This window comes from Triturus cristatus, chromosome 6 (assembly GCF_964204655.1).
Source record: "Triturus cristatus chromosome 6, aTriCri1.1, whole genome shotgun sequence".
Classification (NCBI taxonomy): domain Eukaryota; kingdom Metazoa; phylum Chordata; class Amphibia; order Caudata; family Salamandridae; genus Triturus; species Triturus cristatus.
In genome coordinates, this window is record NC_140589.1 from 562,001,532 (window position 1) to 562,020,669 (window position 19,138).

General features: G+C 54.4%; 1 protein-coding gene across 1 annotated transcript in view; it reads left to right on the plus strand.

The window, feature by feature from the left end:
* LOC146817397 (dynein axonemal heavy chain 5-like) overlaps positions 1 to 19,138 on the plus strand; it is a 1,608,734-nt gene that overhangs the window by 1,364,386 nt on the left and 225,210 nt on the right. The gene's annotated exons all lie outside the window — the stretch shown is intronic.

Below are 19,138 nucleotides of genomic sequence, written 5' to 3' on the forward strand. Positions count from 1 at the left end.
GAGCAGGGCTCGGATGTCGTCGGTGGCTGCGATGAGGGCGGTCTCGGTGCTGTGGTTGGCTCTGAATCCGGATTGCGATGGGTCGAGGGATCCGTTCGTCTCGAGGAAGGCGGCCAGCTGCTTGTTGACGACCTTCTCGATGACTTTGGCAGGGAATGGAAGGAGCGAGATAGGGCGGAAGTTCTTGAGGTCGGTCGGGTCCGCTGTTGGTTTCTTCAGTAGTGCGCTGAGCTCGGCGTGCTTCCAGCTCTCTGGGAAGGTGGCTGTGTCGAAGGAGGCGTTGATGATGTCTCGGAGGTGGGGTGCGATGGTAGAGGCGGCCTTGTTGAAGACATGGTGGGGGCATGGGTCGGTCGGAGATCCGGAGTGGATGGTGTTCATCATGCGTGTCGTGTCTTCGGGGGTCACTTTGGTCCATGTCTGGAGGATAGCGGCGGGGTGCGTAGGTTCGGTCGATGGGTGCGGGGGTGGAGCGCCGAAACTGCTGTGGATGTCGGCGATCTTGCGGTGGAAGTACGAGGCGAGGGAGTCGCAGAGGTCCTGCGAGGGAGTGATGTCGTTGTTGCCGGTGCTGGGGTTGGAGAACTCCTTGACGATGTTGAAGAGTTCCTTGCTGTCATGGGCGTTCTTGTCCAGTCGTTCCTTCAAAGATTTCTTCTTGGTGGTGCGGATGAGCTGGTGATGTCTGCGGGTGGTGAGTTTGAGGGCGGTCATGTTGTCGGTGGTCTTGTCGAGGAGCCAGGCCTTCTCGAGGGTGCGGCAGGCCTTCTTGGAGTCCTTGAGTTCGTTGGTGAACCAGGGGGCCTTCTTGCTTCTGGGCCTGGTGAGTGGGTTCTTCAGTGGGGCGAGGTCGTTGGCACAGGAGTTCAGCCATTGCGTGAGGTCGAGGGCTGCTGTGTTAGGGTCCGTTGTCCTGACCGGTGGGTTCTGGCTGAGGGAGGTGGTGAGCTGGTCGACGGTGATCTTGCTCCAGTTTCTGTGGGGAACCTGCTTCGGGTGGTGGTGGACCGTGTTCTTCTTGAAGCTGAAGTGGACGCAGCTGTGGTCAGTCCAGTGGAGTCCGGTGCAGTGGCTGAAGGTGACGTGCTTGCTGGATGAGAAGAGGGGGTCGAGCGTGTGGCCAGCGTAGTGGGTGGGGGTGTTGACCAGTTGCTGGAGTCCGAGGTTGGCGAGGTTGTCCAGCCGGGTGGTCGTGTTGTGGTCGTTGTTGTTCTCCAGGTGGCAGTTGAGGTCCCCGAGGAGGATGTAGTCGGTGGAGGGGAGGGCGTGAGGGCTGATGAAGTCCGTGATGTCTTCGCAGAACTGTGCGCGTGGTCCCGGGGGTCTGTAGATGAGGGTGCCTCTGAGGGTAGTCTTGGGGTCGGTGTGGATCTGGAAGTGCAGGTATTCGGCGATGTTGAATGCGTCGGTGGAGTCAGTCGAGATGCGAATGGTGCTTTTGTGAGCGATGGCGATGCCCCCTCCGGTCTGGTTGTTGCGATCCCTCCTGATGATCTTGTAGCCGTCCGGGATGGCTATGGCGATGTCGGGGGCTGAGGAGTCGTTCATCCAGGTTTCCGTGAGGAAGGCGACGTCTGGAGATGCGGTGTCGAGGAGGTTCCAGAGTTCCACGGCGTGTCTGTGGATGGAGCGGGTGTTGATCAGGATGCACTTGAGGTGGTTGCTATTGTCCGTCTTGGTGGGCGTGGTGCTTGTTCGGAGGCAGGAGAAGTTGCAGGATCGGCAGACGAAGGGTCCACGGGTGCATCGCGGGGACGCTCGGTAGCATCCGGGGGCTCGGGCGGTTTTGAGTGCGATGAGCGTAGTGAAGTCGTAGGTCCTGCGGGGGGGCTGGCGGGCGCGGGGGCCAGGGGGTCTGGCGCTGGGCGCGGTCCAGGCGCGGACGGGCGCAGACGGGTTTACCTTTGGTGCACCTTCGGCGCTCAGTCGGCGCTCCCGCTGCGCGCGTCTGCTGCACGGTCGCTGGGGGGGCGTCATAAGTAAGGAGCCAGGAGGGAGGGTCCGCTGGGAGGCGGGAGGCTGGGTGGCCAATGGGCAGGGAGGAGAGGCGGGACTGCGGGGTCAGCGGCGGGAAACCAGGAAGGCGAGTGACCGGGGCAGCGGCGGCGGAGAGGAGGCGAGGAGAGTGGCCTGCAGCAGCAGGAGGAGAGCGGCGAGAAGCAGAGGTCAGCGCTGGTGAGGAGGGAGCGGCGTGAGCGGGATCGGCACCAGCAGGTAGGCGACAGGCAGCAGCAGTGCGAGGGGAGCGACCGTCTGTGTGGGGCACAGGGGTCAAACTGACCAGCCCGCCGCGGTCACCTTAAGTAAGGAGCCGGGAGGGAGGGTCCGCTGGGAGGCGGGAGGCTGGGTGGCCAATGGGCAGGGAGGAGAGGCGGGACTGCGGGGTCAGCGGTGGGAAACCAGGAAGGCGAGTGACCGGGGCAGCGGCGGCGGAGAGGAGGCGAGGAGAGTGGCCAGCAGCAGCAGGAGAAGAGCGGCGAGAAGCAGAGGTCAGCGCTGGTGAGGAGGGAGCGGCGTGAGCGGGATCGGCACCAGCAGGTAGGCGACAGGCAGCAGCAGTGCGAGGGGAGCGACCGTCTGTGTGGGGCACAGGGGTCACACTGACCAGCCCGCCGTGGTCACCTTAAGTAAGGAGCCGGGAGGGAGGGTCCGCTGGGAGGCGGGAGGCTGGGTGGCCAATGGGCAGGGAGGAGAGGCGGGACTGCGGGGTCAGCGGCGGGAAACCAGGAAGGCGAGTGACCGGGGCAGCGGCGGCGGAGAGGAGGCGAGGAGAGTGGCCAGCAGCAGCAGGAGGAGAGCGGCGAGAAGCAGAGGTCAGCGCTGGTGAGGAGGGAGCGGCGTGAGCAGGATCGGCACCAGCAGGTAGGCGACAGGCAGCAGCAGTGCGAGGGGAGCGACCGTCTGCACATCGCTGCCCCGCACCCAGCCCTCCAAAGCTTTACTAGCGTAGTCCAGGAAATCGACCAAGTTCTGAGCGGGAAGTTTGTGGCTATTCCTAAACCTCTGCCTATACCTCTCAGGGGTAAGACCGAACCTTTTGAGCAATGCTGCTTTCATGACAGAATAGTTGGTCTGGTCATCCTTTTCTAGGCAAAGGAGTGTGTCCCTAACTTCTGGAGGTATGTACTTGTACAAACCACCCCCCCAGTAACTCTCTGGGACCCCATTGGCTCTCAGGGACACCTCATAGGCTGCTAACCACTTGTCAATATTATCCCCCACCTTAAAACTAGCCATCACATCTTTAGGCAGAAAGACCTTGGACTCACGTGAAGCTTCAGTCGATATGCTGCCACCATTCTTGTTGCTGTTGGCCCCTACTTGTAGGGCTCGAATCTCCAGCTCCTTCAGGCTGAGCTCCTGGGCAAGTTTCCTCTCCTCCATGGCCCACCTTTCTTTCTCGCGCTCTCTTTCCAACTTGGCGAGCTCCAATTTAAACTGTCTCTCCTCTCATCTGTCCTCCAATTCCTCTGAGGACAAGGTCCTTACTGACACACTACTGCCTGCCCTGGAATTCACCCTTATACCTGGTAAAAAAATGCCATTTTCGCCCAAGGGCAGTAGGTCAAGATCTCCTGTGGCGTCGTGCTCAGATTCCTGACCGTCCCCTTCTCCTTCTGGGTGGGCCGTTACCCATGCTCTCAAGGTTTTCTGAAGCTCCGCCTTCTTAGCGCTTCGCTTGAAGGGCACCCTTTTCTCCTCGCAGAATTCTTTGAGCTGCGCCACCGTGTAAGCTTCCAGGTTGGCCAGCTCAAATTCCATCTTGCTAGGTAGGACCTCAGACGTTTTGCAGAGAAAATCAAATGGGACTTAGGCAAAAGGACTTCGAAAAAGAGCAGCCAGTCATTGAGAATTTAAAAATAAAAATGCCAATTGGAGAGGGTAGACAAAAAATTTCAGTGGAGTCAAGCGTAGGGTTGTGGTGTACACTGAGCCACTGCGTGGTGTTACACAAGCACAAGTTCAAATCCCACCACTGCCACCAATGTTAGAACTGGGGTCTCTAGTTGGCCGGGGTATGCACCCTATTCCAAGTAGGGACCACCGCTCCTGACAGGGTAGCCTGGCATAGTGCAGGAAGGCGTAACTTAAGAGGCAATGTGTAAAGTATTTGTGCAACACACACCAACAGTCCACAGCAAAACACGCACAAAAGGAAAAGACACTACACCAATGAGTTGTAAAAATAAATATATCTTTATCTCAGTTTCAGGCAGATCAATAATCAGAATAATCCAGGTTCCAGGCCTGATCAATAATCAAAATAATCCAGGTTCCAGGCCTGATCAATAATCAAAATAATCTAGTTTCATATAAAGAAAGTAAAGTTATCCCTGTCTAGAAATTGTGCAAGGTTAAAATAAATAGTAAGAATGCACATATAACCTTAAAAGGTGTCAGTCAGATGTTCTTTGGTGTGTTTGATACACAGTTCCTAGTGGGGACTGAGTTTCAGTGGGAGAGCATTAAGGCAAAGAAAAAGAAACATTCCCCCTTTTCAGAACAGTTCCTTGCATCTGGAATAAAGCAGTTCCTTACGCGGGGAAGACTGTGCAGTATCTCTTAGTCTGTGTGTTACTTTTCGTTTCCCCTGATCGTATCGTTAGAAGTGCGTGTGGAATCACTTTAGGCCAAAAGACGTAGAGTGAATAGGCCCCCGCAGGCTTCAGCAGGCCTGCGGCCACATGACACAGTCTCCTGCAGCCCGCTATTTGAATGAGAGCAGCCTCCGGCGTTTAAAGAAAATGCCCCCAAACAGATACAACAGTCCAGCTGGCCCGCAATGGCAGGCAGACAGTTCTCCACAGCCGACTCTCGATAAAGGCCACAAAGGGAAGCAAGTTCCAGACACTGGCCCGGCCCGCAATTAAATAGAAATAGCCTCCGCAGTCCCGCTCAAGGCAATTGGGTGTGCCCTGGAAGCATTACCTGAAAGGAGGGTGTAGGCGCCGGTGCGGGCCTCATCAGCACTCCGGGTTACTCGATCGTCGCTGGCGGTTACTCCTGGAGCGATTTAGCTCACGCGCTCAGCTGGGTGATTTGCATAACCCGCTCCACTCGGACCAGCGGCAGTGACTTTGGGGGTGCTAAATAAAATGATTCCACACACCCCGGGCAGCAGAGGCAGTTTTTAAAGGTCCCAGGGCCAGTGATGCTGCACGCAGGCACAGCGTTGCGGGGGCAAGTCTTTACAACATTGCGGTGGAGGACCCACGTTAGGCACAGCCCCAGACACGCTGTGTGATCAATGATTTTGCAGGCGAAGTCCGCTTTAAGCAGGGCACATCCTCAGGTGGTGGTAGATCCTTGCACACAGCTTTGCAGAGGCAGCTTACAGGGACAATAACACGTCGTAGTTCTCTTGGAGCAAGGCAGTTCCTTGCGCACCGAGTTGCAAAAGCAGTCCTTGTAGTTTGTGGTCGAGACTCTCTGGGGATGTTTATTTAGGTCTCCCTAGCAGGGCAGGATCAGCAGGCAGTAGGGCAGCTCAGCAGGTTGGGGCAGCAGTTCCTTAGAGCAGTCAGCCTCCTTCCAGATGGCAATCCTTCCTGGCGAGCAGTCCTCGCTCCAGCAGAGATTCGTCCAGGTCCAGCAGTGTAACAAGAATGTGAGGCAAGGACCCTCCCTTATATATCCTGCAGTCTAGTGACTGGAAGGTGGTAGAAGTCTCTGGAAGGATCTGGGTGCAGGGGGTTTCTGGAAGAGTCCAGGGAGTTCTGGGATGTTCCCTGCCTTCCCTGACCTGGCTGTCATGGTGACGAGATACAGGTTCGTTAAGGCTACAGTGGACAGCCATTCACAGCCCCTTCAAGGGGGAGAAGGTGCGAATCACCACTCCCACCTCCCAACCCAGGCACCTATTAGTGTGTAGATGGGAGGGGGGAGTCTGCAGTTCCCAGACTAAGTGTAGGCAGGAAAATATCTACTTTCTAAAAGTGGGATAGCTAAAGGAGTAGTGCCCAAACCCCATATATCATTGGAAAGGGTTCCCCGCCCCGAGTTCAACAAGACCAAACATGACAGATTTATTAGGTCCCTGTCAGAAATTATCCCATAAGGGGGGTTCCCAATGTTAGCCTATGGAGGGTTCAGCCTCACTGCAGTAGCAGGGGCTTGTGGTAGATATGCCAGCGTCGCAATGTTTTAGGGGAGAGCGCCTGCACCTCAGCACTGTTTAGCAGTGGTGAGGCGCCCAGAGGCCTAAGTCCAACAAAAAGGTATGGTTAAAATGGGAGGCACAAGGGCAAAAAGGTAGGGGAAGACCACCCTAGGCTGACAGGTCCAACACGTGTCCCCCCCAGCTGAAAGTGAGGAGAACTACCCAACCTCTAGGGAGTTCTCATCACTAAAACGGAAGAACCTGGAGAGACCATCAGCATTGGCGTGGTCTACTCCGGGTCGGACCACCTCAACAATTTGGGATTTTCACCCCTCATTTGCATGAGTCACCTGAGGGGCCGGTGGTCAGTCTGAATCAGGAAGTGGGAGCCAAACAAGTATGGCCTCAGCTTCTTCACAGGCCAGACCACCGCGAAAGCTTCTCTCTCTATAGCACTCCACCGCTGTTCCCGGGGGAGTAGCCTCCTGGAGATGAAAGCCACTCCTTGGTCCAGGCCCTCCTCATTGAGTTGCGAAAGTACTGCCCCTATGCCATGCTCTGAGGCGTCCGTTTGGACAATTAATTCTTTGGAGAAATCCGGGGCCTTGAGCACAGGAGCTGTGCACATGGCCTGCGTTAGGGAGTCAAAGGCTTTTTGGCAAGCCTCTGTCCAGATTACTTTCCTAGGGTGCTTTTTAGAGGTTAGCTCAGTCAAGGGGGCCATTGATGGTGCCATAACCCTTGACAAATCTGCGGTAGAATCCTGTGAGGCCCAGGAAAGCCCTGACCTCAGTCTGTGTTTTGGGGGGCTCCCAGGCTAGGATGGTTTCTATCTTGGCCTGTAGGGGCTGCACCTTACCCCCACCCGCCAAGTGTCCTAGGTAGACTACCGACCCCTGCCCTATCTGGCATTTGCTGGCTTTGATAGTCAGGCCCGCCTGCCACAGGGCCTGAAGCACTTCCTGGAGGTGACACGGATGGTCCTCCCAGCTGCTACTGAAGACAGCTATGTCGTCCACGTAGGCAGCAGAGAAAGCCTCTAAACCGGAGAGGACCCGGTTCACCAGCCGCTGGAAGGTGGCAGGAGCGTTTTTCAGTCCAAAGGGCATCACCCTAAACTGATAGTGGCCCTCTGGGGTGGAGAAGGCAGACCTCTCCTTGGCTTCGTCCGTCAGGGCGATCTGCCAGTACCCTGATGTGAGGTCAAAGGTACTCAGGTACCGGACAGCCCCCAGCCGGTCAATGAGCTCATCCGCCCTGGGGATGGGATGAGCATCAGTCTTGGTCACAGAATTCAGTCCTGTGTAATCCACACAGAACCTAAGTTCTGGTGTGGTGCCCGGTGGGGCAGCTTTTGGTACCAGAACCACCGGACTGGACCAAGGGCTGTTGGAGGGCTATATCACCCCCAACTCCAGCATCTTAGTGACTTCACTCTGGATGCTGGCCTTCACCTTATCTGACAGCCTGTAAGACTTGGACTTGACAGGGAGGCTGTCTCCTGTGTCCACATCATGGGTACACAGGTGGGTAATCCCAGGAATAAGGGAAAACACGGAAGAGAACTGCTCCAGGACCTGGCGGCAGTCCCTCTGTTGCTCAGGAGTCAAGGATGGGGAGAGGACCACTCCCTCCACCGATCCGTCCTTCTCTTTGGAAGCAAAGAGGTCCGGGAGAGGTTCACTCTCCTCTTCCTCCGCCCCATCAGTCACCATCAGTAAGGTGAGCTCAGACCTCTCATGGTGGGGTTTGAGGCGGTTGGCGTGTAGTACCACGTGGGGCTGCCAGGGGGTCTTAAGGTCCACCAGGTAAGTGGCCTTACCCTTCTTCTCCAATATCTCATAAGGGCCCGTCCAGCGGTCCTGGAGGGCACTGCGCTCTCCAGGCTCCATGACCCACACCCTCTGTCCTGGCTCTAGCTCCACGGGGTGAGAATTCTGGTCATACCATTCCTTCATCACCGCCTGGCTGGCCTCTAGGTTGTCAGAAGCTTGCTTCCACAACTTAGCCATTTGACTGCGGAAGGCCAGCATGTAGCTCACTACATCTTGGGGAAGCCTCCTTGGGGTCTTCTCCCACCCATCCTTCACTAAACTGAGAGGTCCCCTGACAGGGTGACAATACAAAAGCTCGAAGGGGCTGAAACCCACCCCCTTCTGCGGTACCTCCCTGTAGGAAAACAACAAACAGGGCAAGAGGATGTCCCACTTTTTCCTCAGGCCCTCAGGCAGACTCCTGATCATGCCCTTTAGGGTCTTGTTAAATCTCTCCACAAGACCATTGGTCTGTGGGTGGTGAGGGGTGGTAAACTTATAAGTAACCCCACACTCCTTCCACATCGCCTGCATGTAGGCAGACATAAAATTGGTGCCCCTGTCGGACACAACTTCCTTGGGGAAACCCACTCTGGTAAAAATCCCCATCAGAGCCCGGGCCACCGCAGGTGCAGTGATAGTTCTCAGAGGAATAGCCTCTGGGTACCGGGTGGCGTGGTCCACCAGAACCAGGATAAACCTGTGATCAGAAGACGTCGGCAGATCCATAGGCCCAACAATGTCGATGCCCACCCGTTCAAAGGGGGTGCTAACGACAGGTAGTGGTTCCAGGGGAGCCTTCAGCTTGGTCCCTGTTTTCCCACTAGCTTGGCAGGTCAGACAGGTCGTGCAGAATGTATCTGAGGAGACCCTCATCCGTGGCCAATAAATATGTGGGACAAGCCTAGCAAAGGTCTTTTCTTGGCCCAAGTGTCCTGCCAATGGGATCTCATGAGCCAACCCCAAAAGAAAGGCCCTGTAGCATTGGGGGACCACTAAGGCGCTTGATGACCCATGCACAGGAGCCTTGGGCTCACTGTAAAGGAGGCCGTCCTCCCAGTAAATATGGTAGTTCCCGGAGGCATTGCCTGCCGCTTGGGCGTCAGCCTGTTGCCTCATGCCCTCAAGGGTGGGGCATTCCTTCTGTGCCCGACAAAACTCCTCCCTGGTGGGCCCTCCTTCCACCTGCCACTCTGCAACGTCCCCCTCCGTGGACTCCGGTGCGACCTCCTCAGGTGCCCCATCCATCTCACGGGGTGACAGCCCCGGGGCGAGCTTCCCACGCCCTCGCGCTCCTCCCTTCTTAGCAGCTGGCTGGGCCATTGTTCCGGGCTCCAGCCCTGGTTGATTTCCCTTCCGGGCAGCCATGGACCGTGTGGTAGTACAGATCCACTCCGGTAACCCCAGCATCTCCACATGCGCTTTGAGTTCTACCTCCTTCCAGGCAGTGTGCTCAAGGTCATTCCCTAACAGACAGTCCACTGGCATGGCAGGGCTCGCTGCAACTCTTATAAGGCCTGAAACCCCTCCCCACTCAAATGGAACTTGTGCTATGGGATAGTGACCCTCCCTGTTGTCAGCCATCACAACTGGGTGGAATGCATCGGGAACAATTTGCTCTGGGGACACCAGCTGACTCCTTACCATAGTCATGCTGGCACCGGTGTCCCTCAGGGCCTCCACCCCCTGACCATTGATGGTGACCCACTGCCTATACTTGGTAGTATTTGACGGCACATGAATCTTAGGAACCATCTCGCTTTCTCCCAGGGATACTAGGACAAGCCCTGCCCCCTCACTCCCATTATCTAGGGACAGCTCCGCCCCAAGCGCTACACTAGCCACTCCGGGGTTTTTACCTCCAGTGGGAGGTGGGGCTCTCTTGCAACACTTGGGATCCCCCTTGTAGTGTCCAATTTCACCACACTCGTAGCACCGGACAATTCTGGGCTGCTGACCTTTGTCAGGATAAGTGGGCTTTTGGTGGCCAGATTGGGGCTGGGACCCAGACCCTTTCCCTTGTGAATTGTGTTGGGGGCCTTTAGAGAACTCTTTCTTTTTATCCCCCCCTCTTTCTTCTGGTTGGAACCCTGACCACCCCTTTGGGAGTCCCCCCCAGAACCCTTGTTGGACACCCTGGTACTGACCCAGGTGTCTGCCTCCTCCGCAAGCTTCCTAGGATTGGTCAACTTGCGGTCAACCAGGTGTTGGCGCAGCTCTGGAAAACATTTCTCTAGAAGGTGCTCTCTTAAGAACAAGTCATACAACCCTTCATCGTCCTGCACATCGCTGCCCCGCACCCAGCCCTCCAAAGCTTTACTAGCGTAGTCCAGGAAATCGACCCTGTTCTGAGCGGGAAGTTTGTGGCTATTCCTAAACCTCTGCCTATACCTCTCAGGGGTAAGACCGAACCTTTTGAGCAATGCTGCTTTCATGACAGAATAGTTGGTCTGGTCATCCTTTTCTAGGCAAAGGAGTGTGTCCCTAACTTCTGGAGGTATATACTTGTACAAACCACCCCCCCAGTAACTCTCTGGGACCCCATGGGCTCTCAGGGACACCTCATAGGCTGCTAACCACTTGTCAATATTATCCCCCACCTTAAAACTAGCCATCAGATCTTTAGGCATAAAGACCTTGGACTCACGTGAAGCTTCAGTCGATACGCTGCCACCATTCATGTTGCTGTTGGCCCCTACTTGTAGGGCTCGAATCTCCAGCTCCTTCAGGCTGAGCTCCTGGGCAAGTTTCCTCTCCTCCATGGCCCACCTTTCTTTCTCGCGCTCTCTTTCCAACTTGGTGAGCTCCAATTTAAACTGCCTCTCCTCTCTTCTGTCCTCCAATTCCTCTGAGGACAAGGTCCTTACTGACACACTACTGCCTGCCCTGGAAGGTACCCTTGTACCTGGTAAAAAATTGCCATTTTCGCCCAAGGGCAGTAGGTCAAGATCTCCTGTGGCGTCGTGCTCTGATTCCTGACCGTCCCCTTCTCCTTCTGGGTGGGCCATTACCCATGCTCTCAAGGCTTTCTGAAGCTCCGCCTTCTTGGCGCTTCGCTTGAAGGGCACCCTTTTCTCCTCGCAGAATTCTTTGAGCTGCGCCACCGTGTAAGCTTCCAGGTTGGCCAGCTCAAATTCCATCTTGCTAGGTAGGACCTCAGACGTTTTGCAGAGAAAATCAAATGGGACTTAGGCAAAAGGACTTCGAAAAAGAGCAGCCAGTCAGGGAGAATTTAAAAATAAAAATGCCAGTTGGAGAGGGTAGACAAAAAAGTTTCAATGGAGTCGGGCGTAGGGTTGTGGTGTACACTGAGCCACTGCATGGTGTTACACAAGCACAAGTTCAAATCCCACCGCTGACACCAATGTTAGAACTGGGGTCTCTAGTTGGCCGGGGTATGCACCCTATTCCAAGTACCGACCACCGCTCCTGACAGGGTAGCCTGGCATAGTGCAGGAAGGTGTAACTTAAGAGGCAATGTGTAAAGTATTTGTGCAACACACATCAACAGTCCACAGCAAAACACGCACAAAGGGAAAAGACACTACACCAATGAGTTGTAAAAATAAATATATCTTTATCTCAGTTTCAGGCAGATCAATAATCAGAATAATCCAGGTTCCAGGCCTGATCAATAATCAAAATAATCCAGGTTCCAGGCCTGATCAATAATCAAAATAATCTAGTTTCATATAAAGAAAGTAAAGTTATCCCTGTCTAGAAATTGTGCAAGGTTAAAATAAATAGTAAGAATGCACATATAACCTTAAAAGGTGTCAGTCAGATGTTCTTTGGTGTGTTTGATACACAGTTCCTAGTGGGGACTGGGTTTCAGTGGGAGAGCATTAAGGCAAAGAAAAAGAAACATTCCCCCTTTTCAGAACAGTTCCTTGCATCTGGAATAAAGCAGTTCCTTACGCGGGGAAGACTGTGCAGTATCTCTTAGTCTGTGTGTTACTTTTCGTTTCCCCTGATCGTATCGTTAGAAGTGCGTGTGGAATCACTTTAGGCCAAAAGACGTAGTGTATAGGCCCCCGCAGGCTTCAGCAGGCCTTCGGCCACATGACACAGTCTCCTGCAGCCCGCTATTTGAATGAGAGCAGCCTCCGGCGTTTAAAGAAAATGCCCCCAAACAGATACAACAGTCCAGCTGGCCCGCAATGGCAGGCAGACAGTTCTCCACAGTCGACTCTCGATAAAGGCCACAAAGGGAAGCAAGTTCCAGAGACTGGCCCGGCCCGCAATTAAATAGAAATAGCCTCCGCAGTCCCGCTCAAGGCAATTGGGTGTGCCCTGGAAGCATTACCTGAAAGGAGGGTGTAGGCGCCGGTGCGGGCCTCATCAGCACTCCGGGTTACTCGATCGTCGCTGGCGGTTACTCCTGGAGCGATTTAGCTCACGCACTCAGCTGGGTGATTTGCATAACCCGCTCCACTCGGGCCAGCGGCATTGACTTTGGGGGTGCTAAATAAAATGATTCCACACACCCCGGGCAGCAGAGGCAGTTTTTAAAGGTCCCAGGGCCAGTGATGCTGCACGCAGGCACAGCGTTGCGGGGGCAAGTCTTTACAACATTGCGGTGGAGGACCCACGTTAGGCACAGCCCCAGACACGCTGTGTGATCAATGTTTTTGCAGGCGAAGTCCGCTTTAAGCAGGGCACATCCTCAGGTGGTGGTAGATCCTTGCACACAGCTTTGCAGAGGCAGCTTACAGGGACAATAACACGTCGTAGTTCTCTTGGAGCAAGGCAGTTCCTTGCGCACCGCGTTGCAAAAGCAGTCCTTGTAGTTTGTGGTCGAGACACTCTGGGGATGTTTATTTAGGTCTCCCTAGCAGGGCAGGATCAGCAGGCAGTAGGGCAGCTCAGCAGGTTGGGGCAGCAGTTCCTTAGAGCAGTCAGCCTCCTTCCAGATGGCAATCCTTCCTGGCGAGCAGTCCTCGCTCCAGCAGAGATTCGTCCAGGTCCAGCAGTGTAACAAGAATGTGAGGCAAGGACCCTCCCTTATATATCCTGCAGTCTAGTGACTGGAAGGTGGTAGAAGTCTCTGGAAGGGTCTGGGGACAGGGGGTTTCTGGAAGAGTCCAGGGAGTTCTGGGATGTTCCCCGCTTTCCCTGACCTGGCTGTCACGGTGACGAGATACAGGTTCGTTAAGGCTACAGTGGACAGCCATTCACAGCCCCTTCAAGGGGGAGAAGGTGCGAATCACCACTCCCACCTCCCAACCCAGGCACCTATCAGTGTGTAGATGGGAGGGGGGAGTCTGCAGTGCCCAGACTAAGTGTAGGCAGGAAAATATCTACTTTCTAAAAGTGGGATAGCTAAAGGAGTAGTGCCCAAAACCCATATATCATTGGAAAGGGTTCCCCACCCCGAGTTCAACAAGACCAAACACGACAGATTTATTAGGTCCCTGTCAGAAATTATCCCATAAGGGGGGTTCCCAATGTTAGCCTATGGAGTGTTCAGCCTCACTGCAGTAGCAGGGGCTTGTGGTAGAAATGCCAGCGTCGCAATGTTTTAGGGGAGAGCGCCTGCACCTCAGCACTGTTTAGCAGTGGTGAGGCGCCCAGAGGCCTAAGTCCAACAAAAAGGTATGGTTAAAATGGGAGGCACAAGGGCAAAAAGGTAGGGGAAGACCACCCTAGGCTGACAGGTCCAACACGTGTCCCCCCCAGCTGAAAGTGAGGAGAACTACCCAACCTCTAGGGAGTTCTCATCACAAAAACGGAAGAACCTGGAGAGACCGTCAGCATTGGCGTGGTCTACTCCGGGTCGGACCACCTCAACAATTTGGGATTTTCACCCCTCATTTGCATGAGTCACCTGAGGGGCCGGTGGTCAGTCTGAATCAGGAAGTGGGAGCCAAAGAAGTATGGCCTCAGCTTCTTCACAGGCCAGACCACCGCGAAAGCTTCTCTCTCTATAGCACTCCACCGCTGTTCCCGGGGGAGTAGCCTCCTGGAGATGAAAGCCACTCCTTGGTCCAGGCCCTCCTCATTGAGTTGCGAAAGTACTGCCCCTATGCCATACTCTGAGGCGTCCGTTTGGACAATGAATTCTTTGGAGAAATCCGGGGCCTTGAGCACAGGAGCTGTGCACATGGCCTGCTTTAGGGAGTCAAAGGCTTTTTGGCAAGCCTCTGTCCAGATTACTTTCCTAGGGTGCTTTTTAGAGGTTAGCTCAGTCAAGGGGGCCACGATGGTGCCATAACCCTTGACAAATCTGCGGTAGTATCCTGTGAGGACCAGGAAAGCCCTGACCTCAGTCTGTGTTTTGGGGGGCTCCCAGGCTAGGATGGTTTCTATCTTGGCCTGTAGGGGCTGCACCTTACCCCCACCCGCCAAGTGTCCTAGGTAGACTACCGACCCCTGCCCTATCTGGCATTTGCTGGCTTTGATAGTCAGGCCCGCCTGCCGCAAGGCCTGAAGCACTTCCTGGAGGTGACACGGGTGGTCCTCCCAGCTGCTCCTGAAGACAGCTATGTCGTCCAGGTAGGCAGCAGAGAAAGCCTCTAAACCGGAGAGGACCCGGTTCACCAGCCGCTGGAAGGTGGCAGGAGCGTTTTTCAGTCCAAAGGGCATCACCCTAAACTGATAGTGGCCCTCTGGCGTGGAGAAGGCAGACCTCTCCTTGGCTTCGTCCGTCAGGGCGATCTGCCAGTACCCTGATGTGAGGTCAAAGGTACTCAGGTACCAGACAGCCCCCAGCCGGTCAATGAGCTCATCCGCCCTGGGGATGGGATGAGCATCAGTCTTGGTCACAGAATTCAGTCCTGTGTAATCCACACAGAACCTAAGTTCTGGTGTGGTGCCCGGTGGGGCAGCTTTTGGTACCAGAACCACCGGACTGGACCAAAGGCTGTTGGAGGGCTCTATCACCCCCAACTCCAGCATATTAGTGACTTCACTCTGGATGCTGGCCTTCACCTTGTCTGACAGCCTGTAAGACTTGGACTTGACAGGGAGGCTGTCTCCTGTGTCCACATCATGGGTACACAGGTGGGTAATCCCAGAAATAAGGGAAAACACGGAAGAGAACTGCTCCAGGACCTGGCGGCAGTCCCTCTGTTGCTCAGGAGTCAAGGATGGGGAGAGGACCACTCCCTCCACCGATCCGTCCTTCTCTTTGGAAGCAGAGAGGTCCGGGAGAGGTTCACTCTCCTCTTCCTCCGCCCCATCAGTCACCATCAGTAAGGTGAGCTCAGACCTCTCATGGTGGGGTTTGAGGCGGTTGGCGTGTAGTACCCTGTGGGGCTGCCAGGGGGTCTTAAGGTCCACCAGGTAAGTGGCCTTACCCTTCTTCTCCAATATCTCATAAGGGCCCGTCCAGCGGTCCTGGAGGGCACTGAGCTCTCCAGGCTCCATGACCCACACCCTCTGTCCTGGCTCTAGCTCCACAGGGTGAGAATTCTGGTCATACCATTCCTTCATCACCGCCTGGCTGGCCTCGAAGTTGTCAGAAGCTTGCTTCCACAACTTAGCCATTTGACTGCGGAAGGCCAGCATGTAGCTCACTACATCTTGGGGAAGCCTCCTTGGGGTCTTCTCCCACCCATCCTTCACTAAACTGAGAGGTCCCCTGACAGGGTGACCATACAAAAGCTCGAAGGGGCTGAAACCCACCCCCTTCTGCGGTACCTCCCTGTAGGAAAACAACAAACAGGGCAAGAGGATGTCCCACTTTTTCCTCAGGCCCTCAGGCAGACTCCTGATCATGCCCTTTAGGGTCTTGTTAAATCGATCCACAAGACTATTGGTCTGTGGGTGGTGAGGGGTGGTAAACTTATAACTAACCCCACACTCCTTCCACATCGCCTGCATGTAGGCAGACATAAAATTGGGGCCCCTGTCGGACACAACTTCCTTGGGGAAACCCACTCTGGTAAAAATCCCCATCAGAGCCCGGGCCACCGCAGGTGCAGTGATAGTTCTCAGAGGAATAGCCTCTGGGTACTGGGTGGCGTGGTCCACCAGAACCAGGATAAACCTGTGACCAGAAGACGTCGGCAGATCCATAGGCCCAACAATGTCGATGCCCACCCGTTCAAAGGGGGTGCTAACGACAGGTAGTGGTTCCAGGGGAGCCTTCAGCTTGGTCCCTGTTTTCCCACTAGTTTGGCAGGTCAGACAGGTCCTGCAGAATGTATCTGAGGAGACCCTCATCCGTGGCCAATAAAAATGTGGGACAAGCCTAGCAAAGGTCTTGTCTTGGCCCAAGTGTCCTGCCAATGGGATCTCATGAGCCAACCCCAAAAGAAAGGCCCTGTAGCATTGGGGGACCACTAAGGCGCTTGATGACCCATGCACAGGAGCCTTGGGCTCACTGTAAAGGAGGCCGTCCTCCCAGTAAATATGGTAGTTCCCGGAGGCATTGCCTGCTGCTTGGGCGTCGGCCTGTTGCCTCATGCCCTCAAGGGTGGGGCATTCCTTCTGTGCCCGACAAAACTCCTCCCTGGTGGGCCCTCCTTCCTCCTGCCACTCTGCAACGTCCCCCTCCGTGGACTCCGGTGCGACCTCCTCAGGTGCCCCATCCATCTCACGGGGTGGCCGCCCCGGGGCGAGCTTCCCACGCCCTCGGGCTCCTCCCTTCTTAGCAGCTGGCTGGGCCATTGTTCCAGGCTCCAGCCCTGGTTGATTTCCCTTCCAGGCAGCCATGGACCGTGTGGTCGCGATACCAAAAACAATGGTCCTTGACCAATTATTGATACATCTGAGCCATATGCTTCGCTTAGTTGAATAATTTTCTGATCCTGAGCTCAAAAACAAAAATCTTTAAGGAACGGAGCTCACAATATTCAATATGTAATTCAATCTAACAAAGAACAACATCCAAAACATTGTGAAATACTATACATACGTTTATTATTTTGCCAATTTGAAATATTGATTAAGACAGTACGAGGTTGCTCCAAAGGGAACGTGCATCAAAAGAAAGTGATTAAAGGGTGAGTGAGTGAGACAAGGAATGGAAGTTACATAGTAATAAGAACATTCAATCGAGTTAGACAATGGGGATCGGTTGTAATTCACCGTCCAAAATCCAAAAGACCTGGTCACATTTAACAATTACAGAGTTATATTATTATACTTCAAAAAACGACCCAATAAGTGGTCTAGCACGAAGAACTGATTATGTGTCCCAGGTAGTAGAGAGTGGGCGTCGACGTTTCGACCCGTCTTGATGGCCTTAGGGATTTTTAAGTGTGGTAGCACAGATCCACTCCGGTAACCCCAGCATCTCCACATGCGCTTGAGTTCTACCTCCTTCCAGGCAGTGTGTTCAAGGTCATTCCCTAACAGACAGTCCACTGGCATGGCAGGGCTCGCTGCAACTCTTATAAGGCCTGAAACCCCTCCCCACTCAAATGGAACCTGTGCTATGGGATAGTGACCCTCCCTGTTGTCAGCCATCACAACTGGGTGGAATGCCTCGGGAACAATTTGCTCTAGGGACACCAGCTGACTCCTTACCATAGTCATGCTGGCACCGGTGTCCCTCAGGGCCTCCACCCCCTGACCATTGATGGTGACCCACTGCCTATACTTGGTAGTATTTGAGGGCACATGGATCTTAGGAACCATCTCGCTGTCTCCCAGGGATACTAGGACAAGCCCTGCCCCCTCACTTCCATTATCTAGGGACAGCTCCTCCCCAAGTGCTACACTAGCCACTCCGGGGTTTTTACCTCCAGTGGGAGGTGGTGCTCTCTTGCAACACTTGGGATCCCCCTTGTAGTGTCCAATTTCACCACACTCGTAGCACCGGACAATTCTGGGCTACTGACCTTTGTCAGGATAAGTGGGCTTTTGGTGGCCAGATTGGGGCTGGGACCCAGACCCTTTCCCTTGTGAATTGTTTTGGGGGCCTTTAGAGTACTCTTTCTTTTTATCCCCCCCTCTTTCTTCTGGTTGGAACCCTGACCACCCCTTTGGGAGTCCCTCCCAGAACCCTTGTTGGACACCCTGGTACTGACCCAGGTGTCTGCCTCCTCCGCAAGCTTCCTAGGATTGGTCAACTTGCGGTCAACCAGGTGTTGGCGCAGCTCTGGAAAACATTTCTCTAGAAGGTGCTCTCTTAAGAACAAGTCATACAACCCTTCATAGTCATGCACATCGCTGCCCCGCACCCAGCCCTCCAAAGCTTTACTAGCGTAGTCCAGGAAATCGACCCAGTTCTGAGCGGGAAGTTTGTGGCTATTCCTAAACCTCTGCCTATACCTCTCAGGGGTAAGACCGAACCTTTTGAGCAATGCTGCTTTCATGACAGAATAGTTGGTCTGGTCATCCTTTTCTAGGCAAAGGAGTGTGTCCCTAACTTCTGGAGGTATGTACTTGTACAAACCACCCCCCCCAGTAACTCTCTGGGACCCCATGGGCTCTCAGGGACACCTCATAGGCTGCTAACCACTTGTCAATATTATCCCCCACCTTAAAACTAGCCATCACATCTTTAGGCATAAAGACCTTGGACTCATGTGAAGCTTCAGTCGATACGCTGCCACCATTCTTGTTGCTGTTGGCCCCTACTTGTAGGGCTCGAATCTCCAGCTCCTTCAGGCTGAGCTCCTGGGCAAGTTTCCTCTCCTCCATGGCCCACCTTTCTTTCTCGCGCTCTCTTTCCAACTTGGCAAGCTCCAATTTAAACTGTCTCTCCTCTCTTCTGTCCTCCAATTCCTCTGAGGACAAGGTCCTTACTGACACACTACTGCCTGCCCTGGAACGTACCCTTGTACCTGCTAAAAAATTGCCATTTTCGCCCAAGGGCAGTAGGTCAAGATCTCCTGTGGCGTCGTGCTCTGATTCCTGCCCGTCCCCTTCTCCTTCTGGGTGGGTCGTTACCCATGCTCTCAAGGCTTTCTGAAGCTCCGCCTTCTTGGCGCTTCGCTTGAAGGGCACCCTTTTCTCCTCGCAGAATTCTTTGAGCTGCGCCACCGTGTAAGCTTCCAGGTTGGCCAGCTCAAATGCTATCTTGCTAGGTAGGACCTCAGACGTTTTGCAGAGAAAATCAAATGGGACTTAGGCAAAAGGACTTCGAAAAAGAGCAGCCAGTCAGGGAGAATTTAAAAAACATGCCAATTGGAGAGGGTAGACAAAAAAGTTTCAGTGGAGTCAGGCGTAGGGTTGTGGTGTACACTGAGCCACTGCATGGTGTTACACAAGCACAAGTTCAAATCCCACCGCTGCCACCAATGTTAGAACTGGGGTCTCTAGTTGGCCGGGG